Below are 7,224 nucleotides of genomic sequence, written 5' to 3' on the forward strand. Positions count from 1 at the left end.
AATTTTAAAAATTAGCTAAAAAAAATTAGTAGTTATTTTGTAGTTAATCTCCAATAAAAAGAGTTAACTATAAATTAACTACAAAATTGCTACAATATTTTTGGTAGCATGAGATAGATAGTTAATTAACTAAGAAAAATAATCCTAGTTAAGTTGCAGCTAATGAAAATGTTAAGGTTAGTTCTAGTTGATACCATGTTTAACCACATAGGAATGAAAATGTCGAGTAATCCTAGTTAATTTGCAACTATGAGTGGATTGGAGTTAAGGTTAGTCCCAGTTGATACCATGTATGCAAATGAAAATGTTATTAAACCTGTTAATACAAACATTCAATTATTTTTTCCGTATCATGTAGAGTCATGCAAATGAAAATGTTATTAAACCTGTATGTGGAACATAATCGGCGCGGAGTTGAAGACTGATTGGAGTTTGGTAAATTTTCTATTCCCATAACATTGATAGCAAATGCTCATATTTTATTTCTTTTTAAATGGAAATGATAAATTGTTTGTTTGTCACAATGTGTAGTGGTTCGATGATGCCACACCACTAGAGACAAAGACGATGACAACATTACGTAAAAAATGGGCAAAATATTTTTTTAAACTTAGAAACTCCAAATGTACAAAGCAGTAATTAGATGAGATGCGGACATCCACTTTGTGTTGTTCATGTATTTGTTTTAAGTTTTATATACACTTTTGCTGCTCTAATGATTAATATTTGGCAATCAACTGATAAATCATTTCAAACTAGTGAAGCTTACCTTTTGCCTCCACTTCTGTTTCATTTTTTATTTTAGCCAGTATTCTCAAAGTTTCACATATTTGCTTAGTGGTGGAGAATATGGTGAATTTGAATATTTATACCTTTTAAGTTAGTATTGATATTGTTTTTAGAGTGTGAATGTGATGATGAGTACCGAATTAGGGGCATTATGGTCAACAAAAGCTTGGAAGAAAACAAGCAGCTGTATGGTTAGGGCTTTGTGTTGTTTAAGTGTGAAGAGTCAAGAGTGAAGAGTGAAGTAACAAAGCAAAAAGAGTGGAGGGAAAGTCGTGGGAACAAAGAAGCCAAAAAAGACAAATCAAGGTTTGTTTCTCACCAGCTGATGTTTCACCACATGCTAGTATGCAATATTTGGAAAGCACGTGTACTTGATAATCAGTTGCCATTTATTTTCTTGAAATTTATGTTGCAGATTAAATTGATTTGCCCAACTGCTCCTACACGGCCTGTAGCCTTATTTGGTGTATTTCTTGCACTGCTTGTAAGATTCAATTCTTGAAATTCATCAATGTTCACTTGAAAACACCATTTTTCTCTGACTATTTTCTTTTTTACTATACAAAATTTGCTGCTACACTACAGTGATATATGTAGTGTTCTTTGCTAACTTACTGTATATTCAATATAGGACTATAATGTCAACTTGTTTTTAACTGTCATTAACAATTTAGTTTGATTGAGGCATGTCTACAAGGGTTTGATGCTGGGGATATTTCAGAAGAAGCTCCTAGTGATTTGGAGGGGTTAGATGCTTCTGCAGCACACGTTGCCAATCTTTTGTCAATAGAGCCTCCAAATAGTAGGCTTTCCATGATCACTTGAGAAACTCATTGATATAATCTGGCATACTTTTTTTTGCTTCAGGGTATGATTAACTACAGGAAAGGATCCTCTCATGACATGAAACCTTTTTTTATTTGAAGATTATTGAAGTAATCATGTATGTTCTAAACTATTTTTGTTTTGTAGATTCCATTTAAAAATTCAATATGGTATTATAGTTGTCCTGTACAAAAATTCAGTCTATTGATTATCCTTTGGCAAGTATTCATACTGTGAGTACCGTCTAATTACATGCATACTTGTTTCAGACTTTGGGTAAAATAGATAGAGCATTTTTGTTAAGAAAACCACAAGAACTTGTTAAGAAAACCACAAGAATTTGCATTTGTCAGATTATTGTCTCTGCTGCATTCATATGCTTGATTTTTGATATTAAATTGTTCATAATAGAATGGAAAATAAATTCATCTTGAGGAAAAGTAGTACTTTGATTAACATATTGCTTACTATTTGAATATATGTTTCATTTCCTACAATTAGTCTCTCTAACTATCAGATAGTTTTATTGATTTCACATGAGATATATGATTCGTGATTGATTGCATAACTTCTCTGCCTGACAATTTAGATAGTTCATTGATTGAATCGTTTTTTCATTTTAAATCCCTTCTTAACTGAATATAGTCTGCTTTATAAATGTCCTTCTTGTTTTACTAAGGATAATAATAAACCACATGCTACGTATAGCATCAATGTGTCCACTAATCTTAAATTCCATATGCAAATAGTTATTAGTAGTCACTAGTCCTTAATTAGCAACTTACATGTTGTGGCTATTGTAAGGCCTATTGATAACACAACTTTCTTCTTCCAAGAATGATGATGACTACCTTGAGGTGATTCATCATGGTGGCTTGTGAAGTTAACTGTTCTTAGTAAGTAGTAACCCAATATTTTCAAAGTTGGAACTAGGTAAACTACAATTATCTCCACTTGATTGGGCCAATCCCAAGTCAACTTAATATATGCTCTTGAATTTTGTGTTAAAAACCAAGGAAAATATGCAGGTGAAATTTTATTACGTGTAGCAAACAAGGAAGATGTGTTGGTTTAGGAATGCCAATTCCAATTTTGTCTATTTTATTTGCTAATGGATACAAATGCCAAACTTGTTACATGTTTTTGTGCTAGGGTGGTTCTATGCCTTCTTTTGCAGTTATATTAGTAGTTACTACAACTAGTTCTACTCAACAAAAAGAGTTTAGTTATAGTCATGTACCACAAATTGGGAAATACAATTTTGTCTATGATAAGCATCATGTCAAACCCCTAGTAGATTCAAAAGTAGAGTGCTATGAGTTATAAAAGAAATCTGCATGCATTGGAAAAATAAAAAAGTGGTCAATTTAGCATTAAAGAAGTGGTCAATTTATATTGTATTCATGGGAATGTTTTAACTTTTAACTAAACTCAAGTTGCTAGTGTTTTGACTTAAATACTACTATTTACTGCACAGTCAAACTTGGTATCGGGGACTTCAGTATGGGTGCTGCTGCAACTACGTTATACTCAGCTACATGCCATGTTTTGGGGCATGCACTATGGTAATGGAAACATTTACCCTATCAACTTAAGTGCTATTGTCATAGTGAATATGTGAATAGCTATACATTAAATTGTTATTATTGGGAATGTTTTCCTTTTGAGTTTCCACTTAGTGGCCTATAGACAACTTTTGTTTTTCTAATGAATAAGACAATAATTAAGAATTGAACATCTTTCTTAATACATGTATATCAAAGTGGAGATTGTAGTTTTATTCTTTCTGTGGTCAATAATCTATAGTTCTGCCCTGGTCAATAATAACTCGCAAGCACAAAAAACAAAGAAATTCCTTGTAGGAGTTATTGGTCAAGACTCTTGACCTATACTTTATATTGTCTGGGAGGTGAACACCTTGCTTGAGTTTGTCCTGATTCACTGATTGACCACATGTTGCAATTACCAGTCTGAAATTCACTGATTCTTTTATTTACCATGTCAAGATATTCATTTGGTTCAACTTTTTGACAAATGTGAATTATCAGAACTTCTAAAAAAAATAGTTCATTCTTGACAAATGTTCATTCTTTGAGAAATGTTCTAGTTTGTACTAGTAGCCAAAATATTCATTGGTTTCATCTTGTGTTGTAGTTAAGACTTCAAAGTTGTATGATAAAATCTTCAATCATGCAGGATGGACCTGACTTTATTCTTGATCAATACTTAAATTGTTATTGCAGGTGATGATGTGGTTGCATATGAACATGGACTTCATTAAATGTCATCGCATAATATAAAGGTGAAACTCCAAATCTGATTGGACAACAACACCAACAATACTTATGGTATGTATCTAAGTTAAAAATATTTCATGACTTACATTAGTTAGTTTCATGTAGTCTTTTTTTGGTTTTTAAATTTTAGTAAAAATGTATAAATTCGAATTTGTGAAAGTTTCAAATATTTCTTTCTTGTAGTGTTTCTTTGTTTTTCAGCTTCTCTTTTTGTATGATGCAAGAGATAATATCATTGATCCTATCAAAGATGAGGTACTTGTATTTTGTATTTTAGGAATTTGTCTTAGGAATTATAATAGCTTTATATAAAAAATTATACTAACTTGTATTTTGTATGAAATTGTCTTAGGAATTTTTATTTTCTTAATCTGTTGTAATTAATATTAAAATTTATTTTAAAAATTAATATTTAAATGATAGATTAAATATAAATAATACATGAACCTCTTATTTTTATTTAATCTATCATTTAAATATTTATTTATTAAATAAATTTTACCATTAATATTAATTACAATCATGCTAATATATATTATTTTTAATTATTTATATTTTTTCTGTTAGGATATCAAGCAGAAAAAATATCAATAATTAAAAATAATATTTAATTAAAGGACTGTGCTTACATCAGCACCGTCTTAGAATGCTAACTTTTAAAGACGGTGTTTACGTCAGGACCGTCTTAGAAGACAAACTTTCAAAGACAGTGCTTACGTCAGCACCGTCTTTAAAAATCAGCTTTCTAAGATGGTGCTTACCTCAACACCGTCTTTGAAAGTTGCTCACTTTTAAAGATAGTGTTTTCGGATCTGTAGTTGAAAGTTTTATGTTTCGAAGACATGACGGTCCAAAACCGTCGTTGTATCCTATATTTGACCGTCTTAGGAAAGCTTTTTTTGTAGTAGTGACCTTGAATGATCAGTGAATTAGTTATTGGAATTGCAAGTTGCAATGCCACTTTTTGTTCCCGTCTGATTTAATTTTTTTCTTTTTCACAATTTTCTTGAAACACAATAATCCTTCGTACAATCATCATTAAAGGCATGAAAATGTACGTTTCCTTTTATCCACCAAAAGTTGGACATTTTAGTGTAATTGATCTCTTTATTATGTTAAAATAAGAGTGCACGCTTGTTTTAATGTAATAACGAGATGTTCGGTTTAGGCAAATTTTGGAAGTTACATGAAAGTTACTAAAACTTCCATCAACGGTTGGAAGTTACTAAAACTTCCATCAATGACAGTTTTTAAAAAGAAAAAAACTTCCATCAACCGCCAAAAACCACCTGTTCTTTGATCATAAATAATCATTCTGGTTCAGAAAGCATAACGGGTGACAAAGCATACAAGACCAAAACGAAACTCTTGAATTATAATCTTATGATTTTATCCGATTGAACAATTTTGGTTGAACCCCGAAATTTGATTCAATCTGAAAGTGTTATACACGACTTCAGATTTATCCAGTATTATCTCGATTATCAAATTAACCAACAAAAGATTGAATCAAATTTTTCGAGATGACGAACAATAGTTCGAAGATGACAAGCAAGTTTGCAAAGTTGGACAAGTTTGAAGGGCAGGATTTCAGAAGATGGCAGAAGAAGATGCACTTTCTCTTGACAACATTGAATGTGGTGTATGTGCTGAGTACACCGATGTCGGTGTATATGGAAGACGAAACTCTGGATCAAACAAGGAAGCGTTCGAAATGGGAGAACGACGATTACATTTGTCGTGGACACATTCTGAACGGTATATCTGACTCTCTCTTTGATATTTATCAAAATGTTGAGTCTGCTAAGGAATTATGGGACTCTCTTGAATCCAAGTATATGGCAGAAGATGCCTCAAGTAACAAATTCTTAGTTAGTAATTTCTTTAATTACAAAATGATTGATTCGAGGCCTGTTATGGAACAATATAATGAACTGCTGCGGATTTTGGGTCAGTTTACTCAACATGATTTGAAAATGGATGAATCCATTGCAGTTTCATCTATAATTGATAAACTGTCTTCTTCTTTGAAAGACTTCAAGCATACCTTGAAACATAAGAAGGAAGAGTTGACTCTGGTTCAACTCGGTAGTCATTTCATGATTGAGAGTCGCTGAGGGCTCAGGAAATTGACAAAGTCAATGATAAAAACGTAGCAGGTTCCTCTTTCGTTAATATGGTAGAGGAAAGTGGAACAGTTAAGCAAAATTACAATGCTAAAGGTAACAAACGAAAATTTCAAGGAAATAAGATCAAAGGTCCAAACAAACAGACAAAATTGTCATGTTGGAAGTGTGGGAAACCTGGTCATTTAAAGAGGGATTGTCGGGTGTTCAAAGGAAAGAACAAGGCTGGTCCAAGTGGGTCTAATGATCCTGAAAAGCAACAAGGTCAGATTGTAGTGAATAATTTTAATTCGAATATGAATTCAAATTATGTATCACTAATATCTGATGCATACTATGTGCAAGATGATGACGTTGCTTGGTGGTTTGATTCGGGAGCAACAAGCCATGTGTGCAAAGATCGTCGTTGGTTCAAGAAATTTAGACCAATCGATGATGGCACTATTGTGAAGATGGGCAATGTTGCAACTGAACCAATCCTAGGATTAGGTTGTGTGAATTTAGTTTTTACTTCCGGAAAAAGTTTGTATTTGGATAATGTCTTATTTGTACCTGGTATTCGTAAGAACTTATTGTCTGGTATGGTTTTAAATAATTGTGGTTTCAAGCAAGTACTTGAAAGTGACAAGTACATCTTGTCAAGACATGGTTCGTTTGTTGGATTTGGTTATCGTTGTAATGGAATGTTTAAATTAAACATTGATGTTCCTTTTGTTCATGAATCTGTTTGTATGGCCTCGTGTAGTTCTATAACTAATATGACAAAATCAGAAATTTGGCATGCTAGATTAGGACATGTTCATTACAAAAGATTAAAAGATATGTCAAAAACAAGTATGATTCCTCCTTTTGATATGAACATTGAAAAATGCAAAACTTGCATGTTGACCAAGATCACTAGGAAACCTTTTAAGGATGTTAAAAGTGAGACTAAAGTCTTAGACCTTATTCATAGTGATTTGTGTGATTTGCATGCTACTCCATCATTAGGTCATAAAAAATACCTTGTTACTTTTATTGATGATGCATCAAGGTATTGTTATGTATATTTATTAAATACAAAAGATGAAGTTCTTGATAAATTTAAAATTTATAAGAAAGAGGTAGAACTTCATCAAAATGGGCTAATCAAAACGCTTCGTACGGATAGGGGAGGTGAGTATTATGATCCGGTTTATTTTCAATCT

The sequence above is a fragment of the Glycine max genome, chromosome 20 (assembly GCF_000004515.6).
Source record: "Glycine max cultivar Williams 82 chromosome 20, Glycine_max_v4.0, whole genome shotgun sequence".
Classification (NCBI taxonomy): Eukaryota; Viridiplantae; Streptophyta; class Magnoliopsida; order Fabales; family Fabaceae; genus Glycine; species Glycine max.